We start from the raw sequence: 15,201 nt of genomic DNA on the forward strand, positions 1-15,201 counted from the left end.
CCGACGTGAAAAATGACAGAAGAGATGCTGAAGTGATGCAAGAAAATAAGTTATATAACTTTCGATTTCCTGCTCTGTTTAACTAGTGTTTAAGTGATCAAATGACATGCGTGTATTATCATAACACCCTGACAATGAAGAAAACGTTCATGTTCTGGAGAAATGTTTGAAGGTTCTTAGTTGTTTGTTTTTACCTCAAACTGCAAGATAGAACAATTCAAAGCTTTAGGCTTTTAAAGCTTTAAAGTTGCTACAGAGGATATTTTGTCTTATATATTTTTGCAATATTACTTGAAACTGTCTTTACTAACTGATAAAAGACTATTTATTAGGTGCACTGAAAGGAAAAATATTAATATACATCATCTGTGCATGAGGTAGGGCCTTAAAAACATCAGCCAATCGCGTAAACGATTGGCCCTCTGGCTTGTCAATCACTGCCATTACGTTCCTTGTGAGAGACGTGCGCGCTCCAGTAACTTTCCACATTCCACAGGCGCCGCATGCAATGTTTTTATCAGGAGACAGGAGTAACAACTGCAGATTATGAGTTACCTGCGGTGAGTCCGACATAATGAATCCACTAACAACACTTGTGTTCCAATACTCGTGCACGAGTTTTGGGAGGCGTTCCCTCGAAATGAGCTGTGAAGGAGGGGGGTTGTTCTTACGCATGCGCTCATTTGGTTTCTCAGTTGTCGAAAACATCCTCTGTAGCACCTTTAAAGGCGTGTCAAAGTTTTGCTGTTTTGCCTTATTATTTCGGTAAATACTACTATGGTACTGTGCATGTCATTTATTCAATGGCGACTGTTCTGGACTAGTCTACATACTTGTGCTTTGTATAACAACATTATATAGACTACCGTGTGTAACATTCCAGTGACATAATCATGGACACGTTGAGCTGCATTGATGTTTATTTATTTGTACCTGAACATTCTACTACTGTTATAACGTCATTCACTGGAATATATAGTGTTGTTGAAGTCTTTAGGCCTAGCTCTTGTGTGCGACCAGGACGATGACAAGGTATCTGTCTTCCCTCTATAAATACATAAAATCATTACATTCTGCTGAATTTTATATCACAAAAACATTTCTAAAACATCTCTAATGCAATATTCTTTGTTCCTTGTGCACTATTTCCATCTACAGTACACACTGCAGTTTGAGTCACCACAGTGGCAAATATGGCAGTAAAGGGTCATTGAACAATAAATGAACAAGGTAAGTTCGGTAACCCAAATATTCCATAATAAGAATTGTACATATAAATACTTGTGAAAATGCTTGTATTAATATGTGGTGTGTATAGTTTTACAGATGAAAGGAAAATCACTATGACTTATGTCTACTGTTTATTTCTGTGCATGATTCTCTCCATCTGTACTCCACTGTTTGAGCCACCACAGTGGTAAATGTGGTAAGAGAGTGAAAGCAATACTGGACCTCTGCGTTTCCACTGTTTGAGGAGCTATTATAGTAAAAGTGGCATGATGGATCATCTAATAACATAAAAAACATAGTAAGTTCAGTAACCCAATATTTTATTACAAAATCTGAATGCATTTCATTTGAACACATAAGAAAACGATGCAGCATGTGTTTTTTTCCTGAAAAATCTGTATCTGATAGGCAATTAGTATTTTCTGTTTATTTCTGTGCATGACTCTCTCTATCTGCATGCCACTGTTTGAGCCACTACTGTGGGGGAAGAAGAGTCACATGCAATCAAATAAAAGGTAACCCCATTGCTGCTGTTTGCTTTAACACAAGCTGTAAACACTTAAAGGATTAGTCCACTTTTAAATAAAATTTTCCTGATAATTTACTCACCCCCATGTCATCCAAAATGTTTTTCTTTCTTCAGTCGAAAAGAGATTAAGGTTTTTGATGAAAACATTCCAGAATTATTCTCCTTATAGTGGACTTCAATGGCCTCCAGATGGTTGAAGGTCAAAATTATAGTTTTAGTGTAGCTTTAAAGGGCTTTAAACCATACCAGACGAGGAATAAGGGTCTTATCTAGCGAAACGATTGAAAGTGGACTAATCATTTAATTGGAATGTTGAAAAGCATTTAATTAACATGTATTTTTAAAGGAACATTCTACTACTTTTATGACAGTATACCTTTGTTGTCTTTTGATTTTGTGTGCGACTAACATACAAGGTATTTGTCTTTTTATGTAGGATAGCTCTAAAATCTCTAAAACTAAATGTCTCTAAAACTACACAAATGCATAAAAATGGATGACTTCTGTTGAAATATCATTTTAAAAAAATCACTCTATTATTCTTCTCCATGATGTATTGTGCATGAGTCTCTCCAACATGCAACAGTTTGAGCCACCACAGTGGTAAATGTGGAAAGAGTCATGTGACAGCAGTTAAATAAAAGGTAACCCCAATGCTGCTGTTTTCTTTAAAGGCAATCCCTGGTGTTAAGACTTGTATGGCTTAATATAATGTAAATGATGTCTCTTAATGAAATATGTAATAGAAAACCCATGAAAGATTTACGTTATTTAAAAAATCCATGACATATTTGGACCAATTTGGACAATGGGCGATGAATTTGGACAATGTCGATGACGTCAAATGGTTGCACTCACTGCTCGACTGACACTGTCCTATTGCTATTTTTAACGCAACGCAACACAACTCAATATAAAATATATGATGCCACATTGTGCAGCTTTTGGTTGTAATTTTTTCAGTCGATGAGCCACAAGAAAAGCGATGCAAGTATTTACTGCTTTACTAGCGATAAGAGGAGAAAAGAATGGGAAGTTGTGAAGAATGTGGACGAATAAAACTTCCTAAAGATCTGTGTTTTTGTCCTCTTTACTTTAGCCCTGGTGCCTTTGAGGCTTTTAGAAGACCACAGCTAAAAGAGCTTACAGATGGCGATGTACAGTATATAAGTGTATGCTTTAACCAAATGCCACGCCTGTCATGGAGACTGACGAAGATAACACATCTCGACTGAGACAGACTGCCTCGAAGCTCGAGTGCACTGTAATGCACAAGATATCTGTGATCGCATAAAATAATAGCATCTTCTCAGCATGTTTAACTGTGTGTAATGCATTCAGGTGATCAGACAATTTTAACACGTCAATCATACAACAGTAGTTCTAATAGCCACGGAAACATTGCACATCTTCAGTGTTTTCATCCTCAATAATTTTGCGCTCTGGCTCAAATTGAAATGGCTGATCGTGTTTTAAAAGGAACCCCTCGGATATTAAGACCTGTATGCGTTACTAGATTATCATTGCACCAAAACATACAGATAAAAAACCTTAGTCATCAGGGCTAAAGTGAACAGATCAAAGACGCAGTTAGTTTTATTTGTCCACATTCTGCACAACTTCCCATTCTTTTCTCCTCTTATCGCTAGTAAAGAAGTAAAGACTTACATCGCTTCCCTTGTGGCTCATCGATTGAAAATTACAACCAAAAGCTGCACAATGTGGCATAGTATATTATATTCCGAGTTGTGTTGCGTTAAAAATAGCAATAGGACAGTGTCAGTAGAGCAGTGAGTGTGACCATTTGACATCACCGAAATAAAACGCAAACAAAACGGCATCGCCCATTGTCCAAATCGGTCCAAATATGTCATGGATTTTTTAAATAACGTAAATCTTTCATGGGTTTTCTACTACATATTTCAAGAAGAGACATCATTTATGTTATATTAAGCCATACAATTCTTAACACCAGGGGTTCCCTTTAAAAAAAGTTGTAAAAACTTATTTGGAGTAAGGTATCTGTCTATCCATTTAGGAAATTATCTATAAAAATATACATAAGAAATTGTTAACTTCTCTTGTTAACTTCTGAATTGAATATCACAAAAAACATTTATTTCTGAATCACTCTACTTCTGAACCTCTCTGTACCTTGATGTGCATGATTCTCTCTCCATCTACTTGCCACCGTTTGAGGTGCTATTATGGTAAATGTGGCATAATGGATCATCTTATAACATAAAACATGGTTATGTAATGATACTAGGGAGAAGTTTATTGAAGGAGCTTTTTGAAATAAACAGTGAACCAGAGAGAAACAATGGGTGACACAGCACAGACAAGCAAGAAGGTTTTCACCAGAAAGGTGGTTATTCACAGGTAAGTATACACAAAGTCCTTGGAGTGATCCATTGAACACAAGTCAGGTAAGCATTCACAGGTAAGGCTTTTCATAGTCTTTGTACCAATGCATCAAACATAACTCAGGTAAATATTCACAGGTAACATCTCTCACAGACTTTGAAATGAGGCATCAAACATGACTCAGGTAAATATTCACAGATAAAGTCTTTCACAGTCTTTGAAACAAGGCATCAAACATAATTCAGATTGATATTCACAGGTAAGATCTCTCACAGTCTTTGAAACAAGGCATCAACCATAATTCAGGTTGGTATTCACAGGGTAAATCTTTAAAATGAGGAACAGAATACATCTCAAGTACGTTTTCACTGGTACAGTTCAGAATCGAACTAAAACTTAACTTGTATCCTTTGGCAGAATCAACATCAAAACAGCAAATATTTTGTGAGATTGGTCCTTTACAGAAAAGTGCGGTAAGTATCCTTTACAGAGTTCAAAGCCAGACAAGGACTGATCTTAGTTCCAGCATTTATATCTGCTCCACACAGTCTAATGACAAGCGTCAAGTGGAGCTCATTAGGACTCTCGGGAGCTCAAGTAGATGAATGACACAGATGGAGAGCCCTCATAACAAAGCCCTCATAACCGCTCCTGTGGACCGGAAATCCTGACATCTAGGTCTGCATCTAGTGCCGGACAGTTGGAATGTGCAGCATGGAATCTGGTGAATAAGGGGGGATCGAGGATGTCATAACTTGCTAGTTGCTACCGAAGACCTTTCCTTGGGGTCGCAACCCTCCCAGTCTACCAGATACTCTAAGCGCCCTCCTCAATGTCGGGAGTCCAGGATGTCATGGACAATATACGGGACACATGAAAACTGGGGTGAACAGTTATTTCTAGGAATCTTAAGTTGTTGAGTCACTGGATTAATCTGTTTGACAATGGTAAATGCACCATTAAATCTTGGACGTAGCTTTTTACAGGGGAGATGGATACTGGTTGAGAGCCAGATCTTCTTCACTTAAGAAGCAATTCATTAGCAGATGGAGTCAGAACCAAACATGTATTGAGCACAATCTTTATTAACTAACTCACAAACACATAACTAAACTAGCAAACACATAACATAACATAACATAACATAACATAACATAACATAACATAACATAACATAACATAACATAACATAACATAACACAACATACACAAAGGGTCACACACATATGTAGGTCAGAATGAGTAATGATAGAGTTGAACCGGAAGTGGTACTGTTATTAGAGGAAATAACATAGGAACTATAGGAAAGTCGAAGACACTCTGGAGAGGACTCATCAGTTTCTTTTAGCAATAGCAAATGTAAGTCTTACAAATTAATACTAAATCACTGTTTAGCATTAAAATGTATGATACTTGCAAGATGCCTTTAGGCTGAGGAGCGTCGAATCTGCAGGTTGAGGATAAATCTTGAGGTTATCGTCTGAAGTTGTTGCCAGTCTGTTGGGTGATGAGCACAAGGCTGGGTGTTGTAGGCCAGGGGCCTACCAGCCTTGTGGGCCGGGCCTAGAGAGGCCGGCCGCAACGAGACCTGTTGGGTTGTCCAGAAGCAAGGAAGAAGAGCGGGAGTGGCACTGTTCACTGTTTTTTAACCTCTGGTCAAAGTCCAGCCTCTTAGGAAGATGGAGACCAATGAAGATGTTGTATTTCCGGGTGACACACACCCCCTTGTCAGGGCATTTATGACCAAGTAAGATTAAACTGGCTGGGCTTTGAAGAAGAACTATTAAAGCTTCTTGTAATACTTATGTCTTGTGCTGGTATGGGCATACCGCATACACAAGCATTTAAATCTGCTCGATACGAACCCATAGACACCAAACATGGCATAATTGAAGTTACCTTGCAGGTCATAACATTTAAAAATCATAAAGCATGTAAATACAATGGGTACAATACAACAACAGCAATAATGGATCTCATTTCCTGAGAATACGTATGTAGAGAATAGTCTGTCTATAAATTAATGCAGTAATGTCTGTGTTCTGTGTGGAAAATGCAGGGAAGATGCAGATTTCCTGCGTCTCTTCTCTGCTCTCAATGTGGCAGCACATTCCTCAGTGCAATAAACTTCTCTGGGGATGGGGACAGTCAAATCCCAGAGTGAGCTTAAAACTATTGGTGAACTAACAAATAATTGTGTCTGATGTGTCTCAGTCATTACAGTGTTGATCTTTGGGTATTGGCCTGGCTCTTCTGGTACCGAACTGTCCTGCTGAGGTGGACATGGGTGACATTCCACACCGTCTAGCTCTCCTTAAACCAGTGGTCCACAGCTGGAACCTCCATTGGTTCCCTGTGTACACACTGAAATGGAGACCAGTGGAAGCTTGTCAAAGGGTGTTCTGTGCATATTCTGCCCATGGTAGAAACTGGCTCCAGCTGTGTCGGCTGGCACAGCAGTATGTCCTCAGGAAGTGACCAATGTCTTGAACCTTCTTTTCTGACTGCCCGTTAGACTACGGATGATACCCAGATGAAAGACTTGTGGTCACACCCAAGAGTCAGAAGTTGCGCCATACCTGAGAGATGAACTGGGGGCCACGATCTGATACAATATCCTTGGTTAATCCAAAATTACTAAATACATGAAGAAATAGTAGCTTGGCTGTTTCCAATAGCGGTGGGAAATTGTTTCAGTGGTATCAGTCAACATGCTTTGAACAACCTATCAAAAGCAACTAGGACATTTCCTTTCGGATACTAGTAAGTCTGTGATGAAGTTAAACCTTAGGTGTGACCAGGGTAATTGAGGTACTGGCAGTGGAAGAAGTTTGCCAGTGGGTAAATTAAATTAAGATTTGGAGATGGCACACACTGAGCAAGATGACTGGACCAGAGAGAAACAACGGGTGGAACAGCACAGACTTGAAGCGGGAAGGCTTTCACCAGAAAGGGCAGAACAGGATACAACTAAGGTCATTATTCACAGGTAAGTATTCACAAAGTCCGATGCATTCAACATAACTGAGGAAAGCATTCGCAGGTAATGCTTTTCTTAGTCTTTGGAGCATTAGGTGTGGCTTGTTAGAACTCTGGGGAGCACAAGCAGATGAATGACGCAGAGGGAGAGCCCTCGTGACAGTATCCCCTCCATGAACCGCTCCTGCGGCAAGGCTATAACCAGAACAGACAGAATGGGGGGGCATTTCACTTTCATACTTTCATGCACACATTTTTATGATCCAAGAAACAGACTCACCAAAACAATAATATCCCGTATTTGTTTATTAATGAAATAGACTATATTAACACCAAAATACAAGATAGTCCATCCTAATTAGACCAAACTACACCAAAAACTAGAGAATGACTCTGATTTTATTACATTTGGTCTAAATGGGGATCAATAGTGGATAATGTAGGCCTTGCGCTGTTGAGGCTTGTGCAGCTCACCTCGAGCAGAAATCGAAACAAAGGAGAACAGCACACACAAAGAAACTCAGTTAACACGTGGTAAAAATTAAAAATGTTGAGTTTTTATATTTATAACATATGATACAGTTAAGCAACATCACACGACCAAGAGTGCTGTCCTCCTGATTACATTATATCACGATTGTGTTACGGTAGCTGGTGTAAAGACGAGGCAAATACGGATCTCCACAATAACAATGGGTCTTTTAATGAACAACGCAAGGAAACACCAGACATACTCAATATAACATTTAGGACAGACAAGGAGTGAAGGGAGTGAGTCCATTATATAGGAGGTGATGATGATGATAAGGAACAGGTGCAGGTGATCCGTGACGATGAGGAGATGACGAGGGAAGTGAGTGCAGGTGAGGAGACAAGAGGATCATGGGAAATGGAGTTCTGGAGACGAGGGAACTGTGACAGATTGAAAATGCGACACTGATTTCACGACAGTTCAATAAATCAGTATTTCATAGTAAGTCACTTACATAAGACGCAATATTGACTACGTTGTGCATCTGCATATGTCATCTGGGGGGGGCACTGCCCCTAATGCCCCTTCTTGGCGACGGGCCTGTCCTGCAGACTGGCGATCCTGTTTTGTTCTCAGGAGCATATTGGTGAGATAAAGCATCTGCTTTTACAAAAAATTTAAGTGAAATTAAAGCGTATAAAGAATAGTGCCCTTCTGGCCTACCGTGTGTTTAATCGTTTGGCTGACTGGAGATATTTGAGATTTCTGTGATCGTGATCACCAAAAAAGGATGTTGAGCCCCTTCAAGCCAGTGCCTATATATCTCTAGGACTAGCTTAATAGCCAATAATTGATGACTTCCAATGTCATTGTTTCTCTCCGCCTGAGATAACTTCTGAGAGAAGAAGGTACATGGTTTTGTTTGGAGAGGTTTCCCTGCCGCTCATAAAGCATAGCTCCTACTCTGGTGGTTGAAGCATCAACTTCCACTAAAAATGGTAATTCAGGAACTGGGTTCACAAGAACAGGAGCAGTGATAAAAGCTTGTTTGAGTTGATCAAAGGCTCGGGAAGCTTTGGTGTTCCAGGAAAATTTACTAGGGGCTTTCTTTAGGGATGTCAGTGGAGTAGCAATGGAGCTGTAGATTCAAATTAAATTGGCCTTAGAAATTTTCAAATCTTTGTATATCTGACTTGGGTAGTGGCCATGACGTGACTGCCTCCACCTTCCCCTCGTCCATCTGGATCCCTTCTGGGCTGATGTTGTAGCTGAGGAAGGGAATTTAGCTCTGATGGAAAGAGCATTTCTCTGCCTTAAGGAACAACAGGAAGTATGCTCTAGCACCAGGGCCACGTTCTGATAAGAGTTGGTCATGTTCCTGGAGTAAATTAAGATTTTATCAACATACACCAGGAAAAATCAGTGGAAGTACTCCCGGAACACCTTGTTCATGAAGCCCTGGAATATGTTGTCCAGCTGTACAGCATAAGTCAAGTCAAGTCACCTTTATTTATAGCAGTGCTCAAAGTGGGCCAGTAAGCATCAGTACACAGTGCCGGCACTTCTGTACCCTCACTTTACCTGTGTACCGTCACTTTTCACATGTTGCCGTTACCAGGAGTGTCACTAGGCCCTTTATCTACTCAGCCCACCAAAAAATTGTGATTAGCTCCGTAATCATGAATCTGTGATTGCCCCAGGATTTTTCGCTTTGTTTAAAAAATAATCCTTAGAATTGGAGTTTTGATTATTTTAGGTTTGTCATTTTTGATAAATATTGTTAAATTTGTGCTAGCTGTGCCATAACTTTTGTTTGATTTATTTATTTTTTGTTTGATTTTGTATTTTTTTTTAGAGCAGTTATAGCTAGTGTGTGATGCTTTTTCTATTTTTTTCAATCCGGTATAATTGAGTTTTGTGTATTATGTTCTATAAAAAAAAAACAGGTTTGTTCTGAAATGCTTGAGTAAAAAATACTAAACTTTTATTTCAGTTAAATCAAATGTTCAAATACATATTTTTTAAGCTTTGTGTTCAATTTATATTGTATTATATTGGATTGAATAAAAAAAGGTTAAAATAGGTATACATTTTTTTTTCATTTTTAGAAAAAAATAATTTTGGACTGTTTCTTATTAATTTTAAATGTATATGCATGATGATATATAATCCAAGAAAACGGGTAGAATATAGCCATACACAGGAAGGCAAAAACACAGATCACATTGTTAAGTAGCTAAATCAGTTTTTTTCATGCTATGAAAATAGAGCACCTCTATTATGTAAACAAATTTAAAAACAATTGTCAAGAGTAGTTCATATTTCCTATATTCACTGTAAAGCCAAACTTATAAGCTTTAAAATTACACTTTTGCCCGACAAGCAAGTGGTTAAAATGATAACTTATTTTATTTTGTTTGCGTACAGTGCCCCCTGTCGGCACAGTACCACGCCGCTACAGGTTTTAGAGGTTTAAGGGATAGTTCACCCAAAATGAAAATTCTGTCATCATTTACTCACCCCCAGGTTGTTCCAAACCTGTATGAATTACCTGTATGATTCTTTCTTCTGAACACAAAATAATATATTTTGAAGAATATGAATAACTAAACAGATGGGCAGGTTTGGAGCATCTTGAGGGTGCTTAAATGATGACAGAATTTTCTTTTTGGGTACATTGTAAAACTGATCTAGATCAGTTTTACAATGTACACTGTAAAAAAATCATTATATATATATATATATATTTTATATATATATATATATATATATAATATATATATATATATATATATATATTATTATTATTATTATTATTTTTTTTTTTTTTTTTTTTATTCCAAAAGTTAAGATAATTAAAAAAAAAAAAAATAATCAATGCAAATACACTGGACAAATAATTTGGACAAGCACATAAATTAACTTTAGTATCCTAAAATAATAATAATTTTTTTTTTTTTTACAGTGTAGGTTCGGTTTTTAGAGCTTTTTAATAAACACACCCATGTGTAACTTTCATAAAAACAATTGATTTGTAAAAGGTTTGCAAGCATGTTTGAGTTGTTCTCGTTAGTCGTCGCATTTACGTTTTGACCAACAGATGTCGTCCGCGTGCGGTGTTCCTTTCGAAAAGCCTCGTTTCTCCCCTCACTGCTACACAATCTTCCTGATTTATAGAACACGGGTATAACATTTGTTTTTCTTCATAATTCCTTCCCAGGGAGTTCCAAAACATAGATATATTAACTGAGACGCGTTTACAGCGCAAGTAGGCTATCTATCTATCTATATATATCTATATATATATATATATATATATATATATATATATATATATATATATATATATATATATATATATATATATAGGCCTATATAGATTTTGCAATGTAAGGCTGACTTCCCCCATAGCTTGTAATAACATGCTCATCTATCGCTACTTGATTGCAATAAACCTACATTCTCTTGATTTATGTTTATCTATACACTATACAGTAAAATGAATGATAATGAGTGTCCTGTTCTGATAACAATGCTATAGGACTCTTTTCTGTTATTGTAAGTAATGATCCTCTACCAGTTGCTTTTGAATAGGCTACTATATTAGCCTAATAAAAAAAATCTGTTCAATTTCTCTTACCATTTTAGTGTTAAATAATGTTTTTATTTTCCTTTTTTGCTTCTGACTTAATCAAAGGCATTGGTAGGTCCAACGGTGTATAAGCAATTTTTTTATACCTATACCCTCCACTCCCACATGGTACCCATGGATAAGACAAGACTAAAAGCATTTTATGGTTCTTAATAAACTCAAAATAATTTTATATGCTTTTTTTTTCTTGAAATGTTTATTAAAGCTGAAACGAGACAGTACATACCACATTCAATGCCTGAACATCAAAGAAGGATAACAACACTGACTTTAATTAAGTTGAAAGACAGATATGACATTAAAGAATGGGAATATGTATTGCCGTAGCTGTGTGTGTGTGTGACTTGCTACAGAACGGAACAATCTAATAGCCTAGTAACTGAAGAGTATGTTTCATCTAAATTTGATGTAGGCTCATTGAATATTTTCTATATTTAAAACTTCAAATAGGAGTGTGTTAGAATAACAAGTTAAGACATTAGCCTATACTTATTTTATTTATATGGCGAAATTATATAGCCTATTCAAAAAAAAAAAAAGATAGACCTATCTTTAACATTTACCCAGGTTTGTAGATTTTATTACTGTTTGTGGGTATACGCCATCACTTAAGATGTTTCTACGCACGCACTTATATAATGTTTTTATTTTATTTTTAAGACGCACTGATAGAGACGTTTAAAATAAATTATTCAAATAAGAGTGAGCGATCGCCCAGGCAGCAGCCAATCACAGGTCGGGTCTAGAGAGTCGGGGCGGGGCTTGTGATGGAGCTCACCTTTCTAATCCACGCTCAGGTGACCGAGCGAGCGCAGTGGCGTCAGAGATCTCTTGATCTTTAAAGTGTGATCTGACAGAATAAATAGAACCGACGCCGCGATTTGAACTGAGCTACGATTATGAAATATAAAAGCGAAAAGAGACGGGATTATGATCGGTTCAGCGACAGAGGAATATGACACAGGGACACAGAGCTGCGGAGTCGAAGTTTTGTCAGGTGTCGAAGAAAAAAAAACGCTTGGACGTTAAAGGCGAAGTATGTATGTGTTATTTTACAATACTGTCCACGTTGGTGCTGATTAATTTTTATATGTTTTAGGATTTGTAAAACCTATTCTGACTGGTTATTATGATTTTCTGCTCGAAAGCGGAGTTATGTAGGCTACCTTGTTTCTATTCCAGCCTAAACATCAACAGATTGATCTAGGTTGACTGGAAAAACATGCGTGGACTTTTGATGGAGCCATGACTACTAAAACAAAACCCTAATTATTTACATAACCACATAGTTAATAAATTAACTCGTGATTTATACACATGCTCATCATAAGTCCATTCTGAAGATATTCCTCTTGTGTAGTGTGCTGAAACAATTGTTTGGCGTCTTTGTTGACATGACATGAAAAATGCAGCGGAGGTGTTTTGTTGATATTTTGACATTTGAATTTAGTCATACAAGAAACGCCTATTTACACATGGAGAATTTTTATTTAAAGTGTAATGAAGTGTGTATGCTAGGACTGGCACTTTAAGAAAGTTTAGTTTAGTTAGTTTATATACTGGATAATGAGACAGTCCGAATGTATGAAACCAATATGTATGACAGAACAGTGGGAGAGTCTGAGAAAATCCCTTATTGAAAGCGTGAGAACTCTGTAGGGAGGGTTGTTAGTACACATGAAAAGGTCCCTCTGTGTGATGTTACTCTTCAGCAACAAGTGAAGAAGTCGCACAGCTTTGTTTCTGGTTGCACCTGATATTGTAACCATGTGACTTGTCTAAAAGGCTGTATGTTTTTACCAAGCTGAAATAGTTTTTCCGGGTAATTTTATTTGTGCTTACCGCAGCAAAAAATACTGTTTAGTCGTCACATATGCCCAACCCTGTTCCTGGAGGCACACCAACACCTTTTTTGAACTCTTCCTAATCAAACACACCTGAATCACCTGATCAGATTGTTATTAGAGACTCCCAAGACCAGAAATATATGGGTCAGATAAAGGAGACATCCTAAAATGTGCAGTGTTGGTGTGCCTCCAGGAACAGGGTTGGGAAACATGATGTATGCTATCATCCCCACAGTTGCCTGTCATAGATAGCCTTCATAACTCTGAAATGCGTCATTACAAAGCTTGTCCATGATGCATTCCAGCAGCTGCCAAGCTGAATGTAATATGTTGTCTGGTTTTTGAAAGGAGAAACACTTCAGGTTGATTTTGTGCTACTTTTATGTGAATTTACCGTAGAAGACAGATTAACAGCTTCTTGTTTCTAAACTTCAATATACAATTCCAGCTGTAGCTCCTCCCCTCTGCGTGCCCCTGTCCTTCAGCCTTGTCTTGTGCTGTAGATTAACACACACACACACTAACCTTCAGTGCTGCATAGCTGTGACATTAGACTCTCTAGGGAATGCTGGGAGAATAGTGACAGATTATTACATCACTTGAACTATGAATGTCACGATGTTGGGCAAACATTTTTTTTTAATCCCTGCCTCCAGTAATTTCACTCATTTCTGGTTTATAATATTGTTCATAAATCTTGTTTACTCAGACTGAATCATCAGAGGCTCCTGGTGAAAGAGTGGCGCTGAATGCTTACAGGAAAAAATGTCTCAATGGGACTGAAAAGAGCGTTCAGACTTCAAAAAGCCCTCTGTGTCTCTCTCATCTCTGCGTTTGATCTGACTCATGTAATTGGAGCAAGCGTGCTCTCTTTTGCTTTGTGAGACAAACCATGCCATAAGGGTTTTCTGTGTGCAAACATTCCTCCTTCTTTCTATCATTTTTTAGGATCTGTCTCATTTTGTTTGCCCTTCCCCTTTGAAACCTGCACAAACAGACTTTGCTCATTTGGTACAGTTCATGTAAACCTCCCACACATGATTATTGCTAGTAGCAAGCCAACAATGATGAGCGGGCCTGTTATATGAGGATTTTGTCAGGACAGTGTTTATGTTGTTTCCTCAGGCATTTTCAAAAGATAATTTAATTACTAGTTTGGCACTCATTTACACATCCTGAACTCAAATAGAGTTTTGTTGCTGCAGTACTGGCGTGATACAGATGTTTTTTCCCTAAGTTTAACTCTAAGACCAATAATCATTTCAAAGATGCATTCAGTAAACCTTTTTTTTCTTTTTTGTCCTATATGAACTTTATATATACACCTGATGAAATTTATCAACTACTGTGGCTTCATATTGAAACTTTCTTTTTTGTCTTTTTTCTCAAATTACATGCTTATTCTCCTTTTTGCCTGACTCTTTAAAAGAACAAAAAAAAAACTTGTAAAAAAAAAAATGTACACAGTAAAACAAAAACAGTATTAAAACAGTAATATACCGTAAATGAATTCTGGGTAATATTAATAATAACCTATAGGCTACTTTCTCGAAAATGACATATATTACCCAGAATGCATTGTTTTTACAGTATATTATTTATTGTTGAATAAAGTCGTTATTTATTTATTTATTTATTTTTGGTGCACAAAAAGTATTCTTGTCGCTTCATAACATTTAAGGCTGTATCACTGTAGTCACATGAACTGTTTTAAATACGTCTTTAGTAGCTTTCTGGGCATTTGAAAGTGTTAATTGTCTTGCTGGCAGTGCAGGCCTCACTGAGGCATCGGATTTCATGAAAAATCTCTTCATTTGTGTTCCGAAGATAAATGAAGGTCTTACGGGTGTGAAACGACATGAGGGTGAGTAATTATTGACATTTTTGGGTGAACTAACCCTTTCATTCAAATGGTCACTTAATCTGTAATATTTGGCCATTTCTTTATGAATCTGGTGAAATGGCGCATGTTACATGTTTCAGCATATGCATAGATTTAGTTTGATAACCAAGCTGCTGGGCTCCACACATGTAAATGATAACGCTATAAAACGCAAAGCACGTCAGACTTTATATGCTTTCCATAATGGACGTTATTAGAAAACCAAACTGCACATGCACAGAC

The 15,201-nt window shown here is 37.4% G+C and overlaps 1 protein-coding gene across 2 annotated transcripts in view; it reads left to right on the forward strand.

Moving 5' to 3' along the window:
- The first annotated feature begins 1,441 nt into the window (after window positions 1–1,441).
- Window positions 1,442–15,201, forward strand: part of fhip1aa (FHF complex subunit HOOK interacting protein 1Aa) — a 40,699-nt gene continuing 26,939 nt past the window's right edge. Inside the window, exon 1 of one of the 2 annotated variants that reach the window (XM_067403017.1) lies at window positions 1,442–1,528. The gene's annotated coding sequence lies outside the window, so the exon portion shown is untranslated. Of the gene's footprint in view, window positions 1,529–12,036; window positions 12,266–15,201 lie in introns of those variants that run through there. The other variant, XM_067403016.1, reaches the window with a different exon arrangement.

The sequence above is a fragment of the Chanodichthys erythropterus genome, chromosome 12 (genome assembly GCF_024489055.1).
Source record: "Chanodichthys erythropterus isolate Z2021 chromosome 12, ASM2448905v1, whole genome shotgun sequence".
In the NCBI taxonomy this organism is placed as follows: Eukaryota; Metazoa; Chordata; class Actinopteri; order Cypriniformes; family Xenocyprididae; genus Chanodichthys; species Chanodichthys erythropterus.